The sequence below is a fragment of the Zonotrichia albicollis genome, chromosome 3, assembly GCF_047830755.1.
Source record: "Zonotrichia albicollis isolate bZonAlb1 chromosome 3, bZonAlb1.hap1, whole genome shotgun sequence".
Lineage (NCBI taxonomy): Eukaryota > Metazoa > Chordata > Aves > Passeriformes > Passerellidae > Zonotrichia > Zonotrichia albicollis.
The window spans coordinates 50,892,003-50,908,714 of NC_133821.1; the positions used below are offsets into that span (position 1 = coordinate 50,892,003).

The following is a 16,712-nucleotide window of genomic DNA, read 5'->3' on the forward strand; positions in this document are numbered from 1 at the left end:
GATCAAAACCCTTGGAGTCCAAGACTCACCCCCTCAGGAGAGACGTTCTGGTGTTCAAACCCCAATTTCAGCTGAATTAAAAGCCGAAAGCACGCTGTCCGAGACAGGGAGGCGACCAATATGGCCACCAGCAGGAAGTGAAGCAACAGAGTACGCTACGTCACCAGAGCCAGGGAAGCTGGTGACAGCGCCATCTGGTAGCTAGAAGACAGAAGTGCATGCCATGCCGGATTGGATCGGCAGAGCCACAGCGCCATCTCGTGGCGAGACTGCAACAATGCAACAATTTTTCCCAACATTATATAAAAAGAAAAGCATTTTAAAGAAAACAATGCCAACACAACAAAGAGATTATCCATCGACTTCAAGGTTTCATGAAGATGATGAAAGCTCAGATGAAGAACAGCTACAAGAAGGAAATGTTATAAGGATCACAGCATCAGAAGGGGTTCCTATATGGATGCTGTCAGCAGCAGAAGCAACAAAGAGCTTCTTGCATTCAGTAGACACCACAAAAAACAAACATCAACGGGATCCTCGAGCTTCCTTTTCGGATTTGGGAGCGAAGCCAAAAACCTCAAGGCGAAGAATGAGGCGTGATGAACCAACCACATCAACAGCACCATTATTTATACAAATTCCAACGGAACCTGAAGAAGAAGAAGAATTACAAGAGCCAGTGAAGACGATGGATTAGAAGCGAATCAGAAAAGCGTTGGCAAAAGAAAAGCATTTATTCCCAAGATCAGGAGATCTGACAATGCCAGTGACATATGATGCCCAGGGACAGAACCCGAGGTGAGAAAGGATGAGTCATGAAATACTCAAAGATTTAGGGAAGGCGGCTCAAACTTTTGAGCTGAATTCACAATACTTCAAACAGCTATTAAGAGAGACATTCGCTACATATGATCTCACACCATATGACATTCGAAGTATTGTGGCAATGATTCTCACTGACACCCAAAGCCTTGTCTGAGAAAAAAGATGGAGAAAATATCTCGCTGAATTACGGAACAGATACCAAGGCGGGCCAAATGCAAACCTCACAGAGGGGCAGTTAGCAGGAGATCCTCCAGATGACAACCCAGGAGAACAAGCAGCTAGGCTGCCACGAAGAGTATTAAGTGACATCAAGGAGGCAGCGAAGATGGCAATTATGCAAATCGCACCAACAGGAGCTCCAGAAGTCCCGTTCTCTTGCATCAAGCAAGGTCCCACAGAGCCATTCATGTCGTTCATCGATCGACTCACGCAAGCCGTGGATCGACAGGTGACGATAGAAGAAGCGAAGAGGCCTCTCTTAGAAAGCTTAGCCTTCGGCAATGCCAACCCAGATTGTCAACGGGTGATTAGCGCCATGCCAGGACGGCCATCCTTGGCAGAGATGGTAGAGGCATGCAACAAGGTGGGAACACCTCAGCATGTCGCAGCGATTGTGAAGAATGAATTGAGAGAAGAATGGGAGAATCAATTAAAAGGACATTCAGAAAAGCAAGCAGAAGACAAGACCCTGGAGAAGATGCTAGAAAAAATACTGCATCAACAGAATGAGAACATCAACAAAGTTCTTGCAACGATGCAGAAAAAGAACAATCCCCCAAGAAGACAGTGCTATAGATGTGGGGAGCTTGAGCACATGAAAAAGAACTGTGCACAAACACATACGCCAGCGCCAGTACAGAAGGCAGAAAGGCCAGTTTGCGCACGGTGCGGGAGAAGAAGACATCCTGCGAAAGAATGTTATTCCCGAACAGACGTGGATGGAAATCCGTTACCGTATCCGGGAAACGCAAAGCGGAGCGTGGACCAGCGCGCTCAGACACAAGTACTGGCAGTGTCGCAAGAGCAGACGGGGCAATCATCAGTGAGCAACAAGCAGACGCCCTCAGCAAAACCCTCAGCCGATTCCACAGTGACCCAGACCTCCTCCCACCAGAGGCACAGTGCACATTGGCAGCTTCAAAATTAGTATGCTTTCTAGATGAAAGTCATGCGGAAATACCAACAGGTGTCCGCAGAGACTCATATAAGAAGCAAGATTTCCTGATAATCGGACAAGATAAATGCAGTATTCTTAGACTCATTGTCTATCCAACAGTTATTTCAGCAGACAAAAATACAGAATTGACAGTGTTGGCAAGAGCACTTCGTCCACCATTGACTGTACCAGAAAACACTGTGGTTGCGAGAGCCTTTGCATTGCCGCCACATGCAGTTGGAGAGGTCATGTCAATCTTCGACGAAGAAGGTTTCCCTATGAAAGAACATGTTGAAGTACATACAACATGAGTGAAGCACATAGGTCGAGACCGACCCACGCTCACATGCCAATTGACATGCGGGAACAGAACAATAGTGATCACAGGCATGCTCGATACAGAGGCAGATGTAATAGTGATATCATACATCTTTTGGCCACACAGCTGGAGCTTGGTCGCGCCACTGAGTTCTCTCTCAAGCATAGGAGGAGCATCTCTATGTCTGCAAAGTGAGAATTCTGTTGTTGTCACGAGACCAAGAGACTAGACGGCGGTCATTCGTCCTTTTATTGTCCAAAAGCCGATCACAGTCTGGAGTCGAGACCTTTTGGCACAATGGGGTGCGAAGATCGAAGTAGATTTTTAGTAGGGGTCACTGCAGCACTCCCCACACTGAAACTGACATAGAAAACCAATAAACCAGTTTGGGTAGATCAGTGGCCCCTTGAGCGGAAAAAGTTGAGTGCTTTGAGAAACCTGGTCCGAGAACAATTGCAGGCGAGACACATCAAGCCAACAGACAGCCCTTAGAATTCTCCAGTGTTTGTCATCAAGAAAAAACTATCGGGCAAATAGAGATTGCTACACGATCTCAAGAAGATCAACGACGTCATAGAAGACATGAGACCGCTTCAATTGGGACTTCCATCTGTCTCAATGATTCCCAGAGATTGGCAGCTTGTAGTCATTGACCTCAAAGATTGTTTTTTCAGTATCCCACTTCATCCAGATGACGCTCCGAGATTCGCCTTTTCAGTTCCGAGTATCAACAAGGAAACGACTCTGCAGCGGTACCATTGGGTCGTTCTTCCACAGAGTCTAAAAAACTCTCCGACGATCTGCCAATAGTACGTAGCACGAGCTTTGGCACCAGCACAGAAGAAATTTCCAAAGGTAAAGATCATTCATTATATGGATGATTTGCTCATTGCAGCATCAACACAACAGGAGCTGCAAGAAGCTCGTAACTGTGTGATCGCAGAAGTGCAGAAAGCAAGTCTAGAAATCAGCATTTCAAAGATTCAAGAAGTTGCACCTTAGAAATATCTAAGGTAGAAAATTTCAGAAAGAACAATAAAGCCTCAAAAAGTGGAGATCAGCACCAACATCACCAATCTACACGATTTGCAACAGCTTCTGAGAGAAATCAACTAGATGAGGCCGGTTTTGGGAATCACAAACAGCGACATCCCAGCGCTGCTCGATCTTTTGAGAGGAGACACAGACATTCGGTCTCCCAGAACACTCACGCAAGAAGCAAAGAAGGAATTAGAGAAAGTTGCAGATGCGATACAGAAAAGGCAAGCACATCAATTTGTTCCAACGTTACCTTTTCAGTTAGCAGTGCTGGAGAAGAAAACACAGTTCCATGGTTTGATCTTCCAATGAGACAAATCGCAAAAAGACTCTTTGATAATCATAGAGTAGATTTTCCTACCACACAGGCCCGCAAAAACAATTCTTACAGATTTGGAGATGGCAGCACAGATCATCATAAAAGGGAGAACAAAGTTGCTGACGATGGCAAGAAGAGAATTTTCAACCATCAAGTTACCCTTGAAACAAGACTATTTTGAGTGGGCGATGCAACAATCGAAAGACCTGTTAATCGCATTGTTGGCGTTCCCAGGAACTTGCACAATCCACTTTCCGCAACACAAGATACTGCAATCGCAAATATGTTATAAAACAAAACCAAGAATAAGTGAAGAACCTTTAGACGAGATCACAGTGTTCACGGATAGCTCAAAGAAGACACACAAGTCAGTGATCACGTAGAGAGACTCAACGACAAGAGATTGAGAATCTGATGTGAGGAAAGTTCAGGGCTCTCCACAAATTGTGGAGTTAGCAACTGTTGTCCGAGCATTTCAGTTGTTCAAACAACCTCTCAATCTGGTGACAGACTCCGCATATGTTGCGAGTGTAGTCAAGAGATTGGAAAGTTCGCTCTTGAAAGAAGTCAGTAATGGAGTTTTATACTCCTATCTGACGAGCTTGAAAGTATTGCTAGAGAGCAGAGAAAGAGAGTATTTTATCACACACATTAGAGCGCACACGACACTTCCGAGATTTCTAGCAGAAGGGAATGCTCGAGCAGACAAGTTGACAATGCCCATTTCGCAAACACTGCCGGACATTTTTGAGCAAACAAGGTTAAGTCATGCGTTTTTTCATCAGAATGCGCAAGCGCTGATGGAGTCCTTTCGTCTCACAAAGACTCAGGCGAGGGAGATCATTAGTGCTTGTCCAGACTGTCAGTTTGTGCAGCCACCTTCTTCCACCAGAACTATTAATCCGCGAGGGCTACAAAGTCTTCAGTTGTAGCAAGCTGATGTCACGAAATATCCATCTTTTAAGAAGCTCAAAAATGTTCATGTTTCTGTAGATACATTCTCAGGTGCAGTTTTTGCTTCAGCACATGCAGGAGAAACAGCAGACCATGCTTGCCGACATTTTCTGCAAGCATTTGCAGCATTAGGTGTGCCTCAGGAGATAAAAACAGATAACAGTCCAACGTATACAGGCAGGGTGCTTGACAAATTCCTGAAAAAATGGGGTGTCAGACACACGTTCGGTATTCCACATTCACCCACAAGTCAAGCAATCATTGAAAAAACACATCACACCCTGAAATCCCTTCTAGACAGACAGAGAAGGGGTGAACCAGAAGCAACACCTCACATGAAATTAAATAAGGCACTGTATGTGTTGAATTTCCTAAATAGCTCATCCTCAGAACCTAATCCACCAATCGTGAGACACTTTCTAAATAGCACACAGGCAAAGCTAAGAGAAAACCCCTTGGTTTTGATCAAGAACCCAGAAACAAGACAAATAAAAAGTCCTTTCAGACTAATCACTTAGGGCAAGAGTTTCGCTTGTATCTCCACAGATCGAAGTCTAAAGTGAGTGTCGGCACGGCACGTGAAGCCATTCCGGACGCGAGAACCCGAGAACACTGATCCGAGAAACAAAGAGACGAGTACTCAGACAGAAGTCGAGACTCAGGCAGGAAAGAGCGATCCCGAAGAAAAATAAAAAGAAACTAAAGACTTTGGAGATTTCTGTATAAAAGTGTAATAATGAGTGTCATGATGCTTATGTGCATCATTCTTTCATTCATTGCAGCAAGTAAGGGAGAAGATTTACCTGTAAATCAGCCAAAGCAAAATCTATGAGAAACTTTGGCTCAAGCAGCAAATCTAGATAGTATTTGCCTGACACATTCGAGGCCAAGAAAACCATTTTCTGCATGCATGGTTGGATTGCCAGTAGACGAATGGCCAGTTCCAAGGCATTCCGCAGTTAACATTTCACAAGTCATTGAAAATCCTGTGAAAGAGTGGTGTGCTTAGACACATCTACTTCCTGTGGCTTCTACAGAACCTCAAGAATTAGAGATTTTTGAGTCCATGACAATGAGATTCTGCATGCAGTTTGAAGTTCCGGAGGCCACGAAGGCAAAAACTATCGATTTGACTCCCAATCATGAGTTTTATAAGAATGCATCAGCTTAGTGCAAATATACAAAAAGAACTGCCAAAAGATCAATCCAAGTCCCAGTGCAATTGCCACAGAGTTTGTTTTTAATTTGCGGAGACAGAATTTAGCACGGCATTCCTGCTAATGCCACGGGAGGTCCATGCGGCATTAGGGAAATTTCAATGCTGTCACCTGATTTGAACATGTTAAGAGAGAAAAAGCGCAGAAGAAAAAGATCAATCCAAAATTATGCAACAGATTGCAATGACGAAGTATTTTCTTAAGATAAGAAAACAAGCATTGCTACAGCGATTTTCTCACCTCAAACAGCATCAGAGGTAGCTTTAACTCAGATCGACCACATAAATTGCTGGTTGAGCAAACATACACGGTCTGTGTCTGTCGCATTAGATGACATGTTAAAAGACGTTAGTGGTATAAGACAAGCGACTCTTCAAAACAGAGCTGCAATCGATTATCTATTGCTCGCCCATAGACATGGGTGTGAAGAGTTTGAAAAGATGTGCTGCATGAATCTCTCAGATCACTCAAAATCAATTCATGAAAGTATTAGAAACATAAAAGACAGCGTAAATAAGCTTAGCGAGATCACGAGATCATAGATTGATCAGCTGGCAGATTTCTTTGACATTTCTCCTATTTGGAGAAGAATCTTAAGGATAGGGTTTTATGTTTTAATAGTCCTACTAGTCCTCATGATTGTCGTCCCGTGCATTTTTGTATGTCTGAAGCGCGCCATGAATCGGGTGATAAAAGAAGTTTTCTTAGTGCAAACAGAAGGGGGAGATGTGGGATCTCAGGATTTGAGCCCTGGGATGCAGGGCCCCCGAGACCACCCTTGGGGGGCCCGGGAGTCCTGAAATGTTGCCAGAAGTGTCTGGTGGCAGGACTTTGACCCTACACGAGAGACGACACCTTTATGAAGATAAGAGGGCCTCACCGGGGTGAAGGGTGGAAAGATTAGCTAATTAGAGGGTGAGAAACAGGGTTTAAGATTTATGTACAGGGGGGTTTAGAGGAGTAAGATGGAGGAATTGAGGTGTGTCCTGCCCTCCTTCTTCTTCCTCCTCTCCTCCATCTTCTTTAGCCACGGTGGCACCTTTGGATTGGTTATTACTAAGAGTACACCGAGCTATAAGAATAGATGGTATTGGGGAAAAATGATAAATATTGTATACGTAACAATGGGTATAAAGATACGTAGCGGTCCGTGGGACGGCACAGTGTGCCCATGGCTGACTGCTGAGCAGATCTTTGTTAGGCTGAAAGAACATCTTTTAGATAAACAATTAATAAACATAAAACCAGAAAGAAGAACTGAAGCCTCTTCTCGTCCTTCGACACGCGGGCTGCCCCAAGGCCACCCCCGGGCCTTCCAGGCCCCTCAAACAGCCGAGATAAACCGGACAACATGGAGCTAATAACAACCTCATACAAATAAATATCTGTGTTCCTCACCTTAAATAAATTGTGATTTCTTATTATGTAATCAAAAAAATGCATATTGTATAAGAAGACTGAATCTCAAAACCTTACAAATATATCACAAACCCATTAATAACTTCAAAAAGCACGACCAGTCTATACACTTTCTAAATGTATTTGTCAGTCCATCTCTTATGACAAAAGACTTGAAGATTATATTAAATCCTAAATTTAATTAATTCTATGAACCATCTGGAACTCCCTTTTGTTTAGTTGATACCAGTCTTGCTTTTCAATAAAATCACGATGAGGTGTGATGTGCTAGATATTGCTCTGCTATTACTGATAGCTCTGTTTTTCTCTATAAAAGCAGTTGGCTAGCTAAGTATTATTGGAAATTACTCAGTATTATTAAGAGAAAATATATAATGGGATTTTTGTATTTGTGCATTGTGTCAGTATTTTTCATTGGGTCAGATTAGACATATCCCACAGCAGACACAAGTTAATGCAAATTAATGCCAGACTTCATCCGTTTTGTGTTATTGTTGGGTTTTATATTGTATGGGATTATAGAATGGGTAGGGTAGGAAGGGACCTTAAAGTTCTAAACCTCCTGCCATGGGCTGGGATGCCACCCACCAGAGCAGGTTTCTCAAATTTGCATCCAACTTGGCCCTGAACACTTCCAGGGATGGGGCATCCATAGCTTTTCTGGGCAGCCTGTCCCAGTGCCTCACCAAACTTAAAAGTTAATTATTTCTTCCTAATATCTAACCTAAACTTTTTAAACCCTTTTATCTTAAAGCAAATTCACCCTGTCCACCACTATGTGCCCTTGTCCCCTTCCAGCTCTCATGCAGGCTCCTTTGAGGTACTGGAAAGCTGCTGTAAGGAGCCTTCTCCAGGCTGAACAGCCCCATCCCTGTCAGTCTGCCTTCACAGTAATCATCTTTGTGGCCCTGCTCTGGACTTGCTCCAACAGTCCATGCACGTCCATGTTTACAGAAGGGCAATATAACACATGAAGCTGTTGCATACTTATTTCCATCTGTAGATAAAATAAAATAAAGTGTAATTTCGTTTAGGGGTTCTATAATTTCAACACAGAAGGATCAAGACCTGTGCCTGGATTGTTAGGGATCAGAGCAGTGAAGATGAAGAATGATAAATCATTCATCAGATTTTGGAGAATGCAGTGATTGCAGGATAAGTCCAGCACTTCAATTCTTGTTGGATATTTTTATATTCTGTGCTACTTACAAGAAAATTGCCACCACTGATTTATGTCTCTTTTTTCTGTTTATCTATATGCCTTAAGTTTACGGGTGCTACTCCACTGTTAATAACATGATTTTAAAAAGCAAAAGAGCAATTTACAAATCATAACTTCTCATTGCGGTCTTCAGTAGGGAGAAACTTGTGCAACTGCTTAACGGTTTAGGAAAATTCTTCTCCCAAAACTCCTTCAGAGGGTGGAATGGGAAGGGGATTCCCTTGGGTGTCCCTGTCACTTCTTTTTCAGGGCTATGAGTCTGGCTGTGGGGCTTCTGCTGGGGTCTGCAGGCCTTGGTACATGGGGTTAACTTCCTAATGCTGTTTTGGGGACCTGATTAATACTGCTAGGGCTTTCAACTAGATTTATACTCTTTTTTTTTTAGGGTAATTTGTGAGGTTTTAGCAGTGTTAAAAGAACAGGCATTCATAGACATACTGACTTGGTTAACACTTGCAGTTAACACATCAAATGTTTTAAAATCACCAGGGTGGAAGACCTGTGAAAGTGTTAAGTATTTTTCCTATTTACTTTGTCTAATATTTATTAGGCAACTGCCTGAGATAAAACATGTTGCTCTTTGTGATGGTTTTTAAATGAAAAATGTCTGTTAAAGCAGAGATTCCCCACAAACACTTTGCAAGGCAATCATCAGTTTGTATCACTGTTCCTTGCTTGCTCCTGCTGGCTGCCAAGGTAGTGGTGCCAAGTACCACTTCAGGACCATGCAGAAGTGGCACTTCTGCCTCACGGGAGCACTTTGACTTATTTGGCCATATTTGCTGAGGAACTACTGTGTTGCCAGGAGCAGGAGTGGCTTCATGTGGTTTTGACTGAGAGGTGCAGACCAGGAAGAACTGCAGGGATCAGGGCTTTAGAGAACTTCTGTTTATTCAATAACTCCCTGACAACCAGCAACAATGAGAAAGCAGACATTGAAAAGGCTCATCATAGAGCTAGTTTTTGTGCTCAGTTTCTTATACAAACTAAAGTCAGCCACCAGCCTAGGCAGTTACCAGCCTAAACAATTTCTTAGATATGAAACCTCATGTGTTAAGAGTACATCCCCTGCTTTCCTGAACTTAAAATACATTAAAATGGATGAAGAAGGTAAATTATGATGGACTGTTACTGGAATTTCTTTTATTTTTGCTGGAATAAAAGCTGAGTGTCACATTTGCCACTCAGACACCTCCCTGTAATTGTCAATGTCAGAATATCTTTTCCTTGATGATGATGTCTAGAAATTGCCTCACAAAATCCAGATTGTCATGATGCCTTACCTGAGGTGCCTAAAGAGAAGTACTTGTTGAGAGAGACTCTTGGCAAATGTTCCCTCTTTCCAGATCCCATCGTTCTTAATCTTGAGATTATATTTCCTTCATTTATACTTTGGAGAAATCATGACCAGGACATGGAGTTTCCATGCACCTGGTACAAAATGTGATGTCAGTGTGACAAGCCATGAACTGGATTTTTATTTGTACCTTATTGCACACCATAGCCTTTATGCTGACAGCTGACAACTGCTCACCATTTGAACTTGGAGCCTTTGAACTGTTTACTTTTTTTTTTTTTTGTGGGCATGTGTTGTTTTCTACACTTAAAAAAAAAAAAAAGAAAAGTAAAAATACCCAAAACAAAGCAAACATCAAAATTTCCCCCAAAATCACAACCAACTTGCATACAGTTTCTGGAGTCTGAAGATACTCTGCATTCAGCCTGGGCTAAAACAAAACCTCTCTCGGATAAAGAAAATAAACCACAGGTTTTGCTGTATCAGTATGACACATTTGTTCATGGTGACTTTTGTCACACTTCCCTAGAATGGATTTTGGAAGCAAGAGCATGGAAGCAGACACTTTTAAGGAGGAAGATCATCCATCACAGCAGACTGCCAGTGATCTGACAATCAGGGTACCATCTTCCAGTATGACTGTTGGAGATTTTTTCAGAGATGGCTTAGAAGGCAGCTGTGAGGGACAGGTTCTCACAGCCTGCTTCTGTAAACAGCAGAGGTTCTCAGGTTATTTTTAATTACAGGTAAAAGTGACAAACATGAAGGCCTTGAGAGCCTTGCATATCAGAGTTCTCAGGCAGCTTTCTCATAACAAGTGGATGTTCTATCTTTGGCTGTTTTGGGAAAGCAAGAATAATTTTGAGAACCCAAATCTTGGTATTGGAAACATAAGGAGGGGTTGGTATGTTATCTCTGACCTATTGTGAGCTCAGATTTTGCAATATGCATGAAGTGAATTAACACTGTTATAAAAGGTGCCTGATTGATGAATAAATCGGAGTCGATGGCTGACCAATGCAAGGTGGGTTGTCTCCCTTCTAACTTCAATATATGACTGAGAGGATTTTATTTTCTTTATACCCAGGTTGGGTTGAGAGTATGAGTGAGTCTTCCAGCAAGAGCTTTTTAGAATTGAAAACCTATATTTTTTTCAAAGTTCTTCCCATGTTCTAATCATAAAGGGTGTGACTAAGTCATCTCAGACAGCCATGTCTTTTGTTGTTCCCCCATGCACATATAAAAATACTTCATAGCACATCTAGTTTGACCAGTTTGGATGGAATAATTCATAATCAAAATTCTATTTATTTCAGTTGTGACATGAGGAACATCTTCTTGCAAAGGTGCATTCAAGAAAATAGGCATAACTTTAGGCACAGTTAAAGGTAACAATGAAAACTAAGAGTTTATGGCCATCCCCTTGTCCTCTATCCTGGAAATTCTTGGAGCTAGCACTTTCTCAGGGAAATATGACCTTACATTATTACTTTCATAAAATAAAATGAAATTTTAGCAAGTTTCATCTACCTCACTAATGAGTATAATACCTATTGCTAGCTAACAAAATAAAAGGGGCTTTGCTTCATTTCTTCTCAGCCTCATAGGTTCAGAGAATCTTCTGTAGAAATGACAAAATATTGGGTTGGCTAAACAAAGGACAAGCAGATCATTGGAATGCAGCAGGGGCTGTCACTGAACATGTTCCCAGCAGCTGGAGAAGCTGCGTGTCTGTCAGAGCTGTGGAGCATGTGTGCAGAGAGGAGGTGTATGCTGGGGTAGATGCACCAGGTGGGAAGCAAGGGCTAACCACCATCCCAACAGAGATCACCAAAACCCAGGATTTCTGCAGCTTGGGCTGTCTGCTTGCATTGTGGGGCCCTTTCTGAGCTTCCTGATGGTGCCAGCAGTGCAAAGAAATATGAGACTGAAGGGAACGAGAAACTTGAGGAAGAACACGGCATCAGATCTGTTTGAAGGTCTTGTTTTCAAACTTGATGGTGTGTGACAATCAGGGTTTTTGGGGCAGGATAAGCAGGATTTCAGCCATTGACCCTGCAGTCAGAAGCTAAGCCACAGCAGCAGTGGCACAAACAGGCCTGGCTGTCATTTTACCAGACATCCTGATGGAGCTTTGCCACTGTGAATTAGCTGCCAAGGGCCATTGCTCTACACTAGGGAGACAACCTGAGAATGAGAGAGGACAAAGACTATGGCTGAGTAAATTCAAACCTTTTCTCTGAGTAAAAGAACAGGATGATGAGGCCTTCATCATCCTGTTCTTTTTGCCTCAGAGAAAGGGCTGCTTGAAATGGCAGACAAAAGCCATCAAGCTGTCTGGGGTGACCAGGTGGAACAAGTACACAGCCTGTGGCTTCCAAGTTTTCTAATCAAAGCAGAACATCCACAGAATAATTATTTTGCTCATTAATCTCTGCCCAAATGCCACAATTATCAAGGTGTTTGTTGTTACTGCCAGCAGTTCATTGGGAGCAGAACTGTTCTGTGGCTGTGCCACTTTTTTTGGGTTCTCAGGAAGGGCTGAAGAGTGAGAATGAAAGTGTCTTAAGTCTTCTATGCTTCATCATACAAATTTCTCTTCCCCTTCCCCAGTGCTGTGAATCCTTTAATGCATTTCTGAAGAAAGCAAGTACAGTTAGTATTATGAACTCAGGACAAAGCTCATACAGTAAGAAGTGTGGAAAACCTGGTTCAAGCATGGCTTAAAGAAAGAGGCCATGAAGGTATTCAGCTAAGGGAAAAAGCAGCCTTTCCCAGGCTTGGTTCTGTAAATAATTAAGGTTCTCAGCCACCTTTTATATAAACAACAAGATTCTCAGACCGTTTCCTCAAAACCAGGCAATATTCTGTCCTTGGCTGCTCTGGGAACAGATGGCCGTTCTGGGAACAGATATAAAGGTTTTGAGAACTTTTCATATCATGGTGAGAACACTGATCTTGGTTTCAATAAACTAACTTCAGGTATTGTAAACAAAAGGAGGAGCTAAAATTTTCTCTACAGCCTATCGGGAGCTCAGGTTTTGCAATATGCATGAAGTGAATTAGCACTGTTATAGAAGGTGTCGAATTTGATCAATAAACTGGAGTCGATGCTCATCAATCGGATGGTCGTCTCCCTTCACTTCAACAAGAAATATATTTATAGGATTCTCTTTGGGTGCATTTAGATATCCAGCTACCTTTAGCTAACACATAAGGCCACAGACAAAATGCTGACTTGAATTAAAAGGAAGAAAAAACTGCACTCAAAGTCCTCTTTTGTTACTGGAGGCAGTGTAGGTTTAGAATAGCAAAGGACACTGCATTAATTTGGTCCCATTAAGCTTTAAAGACATAAAATATGAAGAACTAGTAGGGCTATGATGTATCTTATCAAGGTAAAGGTAGTTGCTTTAATATTGCCATACATTTAAAGAAGTAAGACAGCAATCAAGAGTAGTAAGTTGGGATCTTCCTGAGTCTGTGCCAGACAGGTTTCAAATCCACAGGTCAGCCTTCTTCCAAAAAATGCCTTAACTGAGGGGTGAGGCATTTTCAGTCTTAGCCGTTCTCTTTCTACTTGTTGAAGTTAGGTCACAGGACAGAGAGAATTCATGGTATCAAGAAAGAAAATAAAAAGCAAACCTAATTCATAAAGGTGGTTTGGAGTTTTTTTTCCTGGAAGTAGTGAATGTGGACTTTGGTCCCTATGCAGAACTGCTTATGTTTTTTCCAATGGTAATTCTTTAACAGAATGTGTAACCAGCCATCCAGAGCTAAAAGGAAAACCTTCCCCACTCTTGCACTAATGTATACCTCAGAAATATTTTCAGATACATAACTTTTACCTGCTAGTGGACTTGAGAAGACTTAGGGTGAATGGGGGTTTTTTTGCATGCTCAGGAGTACTTTGGAAATTCTCTTTAATTCAACATTCCTGTATCATATAATAATTTTTGTTACAAGTTATGATTACAGCAAGCAGGTTTTACAATTAAAATAAAATAACAAAAGCAGATTTTGGTTATTTCATTCTGAACATGCAAACCACCAGGAAACATAAAAGCAACATTTTTTTCATGTCTTAACAGTTTAGCAAGAGATTTTTAGTCCAATGCAAAAATACTTTTCTTAGGCTTCTCTTAATTTTTCTTCTCTGGTGATTACTTTTAGGCTTTTCTGTTTCTCCTGGGATTCCTTCTCACCTAGCAGCCATGATGCCACTCCTTCCATGCTTTCCAGATACTTTCATTCCTGTATACTTTCCATCACAAATTACTCCCAGGCTGGGAGCCTGAAATTCTCACAGTGGTCTCCCTTAGCAAAGCAGATCCCTGGAGTTCATGCCAAACGAAAGCAGTTCAGAAATCCCAGGACAGCACGTGCAGCTTTCAGGTCCAGCTAGGCAAAAAGTGCTGGAAAGGAAATCTGAACCTAAGTCTATTGTGCAAATCCTGTGAATCTTTGCCTTTGATAGTGGTTCTAACTGATTTTATTGCAGGTCAGAGGAAGGTGCTTGGGTTTTATGATGGCTTGTAATAAAAGCTTTTAAAGTACTGTAAAATTGATTCTTTTGCTTTTTTTACTTCTCAAATCACAGTCATCCTGCCTCTTATATTGAGAGAAGTTGCATCTTGTAGATAAAAATGGAGAAGTCATTAAGCTGGGGAAGCTAAGTTATATGAAGTAAGGAATATGTTATATTTAGGAGGAAAAGCATAAGCAGGATGTGGCTATAGCTTCCAAAGGTGTGAGAACATGTTTCTGCAGCTAAGAAGGCCTGCTCTCTGTCAGCAAGCTTGGTTTTTCTCACACTGATATATAGTTGCATCACTGAGAATTAAAACAATGTAAGCTGCTACTTGGCGTCTTCTCTCGGCAACACTTTGCCAGCCTTGTCTTCTGTGGGAAAATACCAAAGGGTAAGAAAGAATAAAAGAGCAATTTGCAAGAAATCAAAAGTTGATTTCAAAATGGGGTAAAGAGGAGCATAAAGAAGTTGGAATAAGCAGCTTAAAAGGGAAGAGAATATAAATGTAATCCAGACAGAGATTCCTGGATTCCTTTGAACTTCTATAGTGAAACCTGACTGTGATACCACGAGCCACTCCCTCAGTACAATTGAAATTTTAATCTCATATTCTTCAAGCTAGCTCAGGTACTCTCACTGAAAGAGTCAGGTCTCCTCCTTGTCCTTGGAGCTATTATTTTCTTGCTGGTTTACACTGAACTTGGATCCATTGTCCAGTGAAGAGTACAGCAGAGCTTCAGAAATACTTCTGACAATATTTCTGAATCCCCAGGTGAGGGGGATTGGGAGGTAGCCTGTGCATGGATGAATCACTGAATCACAGAATGAAAGATCCACAGAACAGATGGGGTTGAATCCCTTACCAAGGCAGGGTCACTTTAAGCAGGTGACGCAGGATCTCAACCAGATGGCTTTTGAACCCCTCCAGAGAGGGAGACCCCACAACCTCCCTGGGCAGCCTGTTCCAGTGTTCTGCCATGCTTAGTCTAAAGAAATGTTAAGGTGGAACTTCTTGTGTCCATTACTCCCTGTCCTGACTCTGGGCACCACAAAAAAAAAGAAAAAAAAAAAGAGTCTGGCACCATCCTTTTGGCACCTGCCTTAGAGATATTTGTATGTATTGGTGAGGGCCCCCTCTCAGTCGTCTCCAGACTAAACAGGCCCAGCTCCCTCAGTCTCTCCTCATAAGAGAGATGCTCCAGACCCCTCATCACCTTTGTGGCCACCCTGCTGCACCCTTACCAGTTAATCCTTGTTTTTCTTAAACTGTGGAGATCAGAGTTGCACACAATACCCCAGATGTGGCCTCACTAGGGCTGGACCTGCTGACACTGTTCCCGATGCACCCCAGGATCTCACAGGCTCTCCTGGCCACAAAGGTACTGGTGACTCATGGTCAGCTTGCCATCCACCAATACCCCCAGGTGCTCCTCAGCAGAGCTGCTCCCTTGGAGGTCAGTCCCCAGCCTGTGCTGGCATTTGGTGTTGTTCCTCCCCAGGTGCAGGACCCTGCACTTATCCTTGTTGAACCCCATTAGGTTTTTCTCTGTCCAACTCTCCAGCCGACCAAGGTCCCACTGAATGGCAGCACAGCCTTCAGGTGGATCAGCCATCCTCCCAGGTTTGTGTCAACAGCAAACTTGCTTAGGGTGCTTCCTATCCCTTCATCCAGGTTGTTGACAAACAGGTGGAATAAGACTGGACAGCAGGAAGCTGACAGCAAGAGCACAATAGGACAGGAGGAGGTATGACTGCTTTTTATGAACAGCAGTGCTAACTTCAACCTGCCTCATGTGTAAAACTGAGGCTTGAAAAGGCAGAGGCATTATAATATCAGGGTAACTTCCAGCTAGATCTGGTCAGTGCACTGTCTTTGAAATATGCATCAGTAGAATTTGCATTTAGGGAACTTGTTGTTATCTTATTGCAAACTTACATACTTTTGTGGTGATTTCTCATGGACATCTCCTCACAGCACAACCAACAAACTCCAGCTCTCCTCTCAACCACCTAACCCACTCATTTATAGCACTTACCCTTATTGGACACTGTTAAGGGCAGGCCTGTTCCTAATCTTTGGTAATTAGTATAGCTGCAATTCCTCAGGGCTGAGAATGCCTTCTGCACTACCTCCATTCTCTTACATTCCACCCCTCCACAGAGACTGGGCTAGGTCACACTTCTCTGACTGTTGTGATGAGTCTGGAAACACAAACATGAGCATACCAACAGTTTGCTTAACATTTCACAGTCTTATTTAAAGGGATAAGCACTGAAACATTGCTTCAGTCTACAGAGAGCCCCACATAAACCCTTTCCAGACGGGACGGGACGGGACGGGACGGGACGGGAAGGGAAGGGAAGGGAAGGGAAGGGAAGGGAAGGGAAGGGAAGGGAAGGGAAGGGAAGGGAAGG

The 16,712-nt window shown here is 42.7% G+C and overlaps 1 pseudogene; it reads left to right on the forward strand.

Annotated features, from left to right (window-relative positions):
* Positions 1–1,231: 1,231 nt before the first annotated feature.
* LOC141728641 (uncharacterized) overlaps positions 1,232–16,712 on the forward strand; it is a 42,530-nt pseudogene continuing 27,049 nt past the window's right edge.